Source organism: Mastomys coucha, unplaced genomic scaffold (genome assembly GCF_008632895.1).
Source record: "Mastomys coucha isolate ucsf_1 unplaced genomic scaffold, UCSF_Mcou_1 pScaffold6, whole genome shotgun sequence".
Lineage (NCBI taxonomy): Eukaryota > Metazoa > Chordata > Mammalia > Rodentia > Muridae > Mastomys > Mastomys coucha.
Genome location: NW_022196912.1, coordinates 117306851 through 117307440, shown reverse-complemented (window position 1 = coordinate 117307440; position 590 = coordinate 117306851).

Below are 590 nucleotides of genomic sequence, written 5' to 3'. Positions count from 1 at the left end.
CTCACAACCATCTGTAATTGGATCTAATGCCCTCTTCTGGTGTGTCTGAAGACAGTGACAGTGTACTCATATATACATAAAAAGAAAGGCTGAATTCTGCAGGCTGGCAAGACAGACCTGGATTGCAAATATTCAAAAGGAACTATACTGATGTAAGAATAAATCCCTTAGCTGCATAAATCCCCTACCTGCCCAAGCTGCCTGACTTTCAGTCTCCTGTCTCTGTTTAAGTATTCAAAGTGTACCCTGGGCCTGGGACTGAAAGAAATTGAAGGGTGACAGTTCCTGTCGAATGCTAACCCTATGGTGTAAATAAATTAGTAAAATCTTCTATTTGTGGCCAGCTCTCTCTGTACATTAGCCAGAGCCTATTAATAGCACTGCTACTACAACTACTAGTAGTAGTTCTAGTAAGAAGCCTTTTCCTTAAAAAAATTTTTTTGTATTTATTTTTACTTTGTGCAGGAGTGTCCTGTCTGGATGAATATCTGTGCACCACACTTGTGCTTGGTGCTGTGTTGTCTCCACCCCACCCCCAATGCTGCCGGAATGTTGCTGAGGAATTCTGATAGCAAAAGTGGACTGATAGC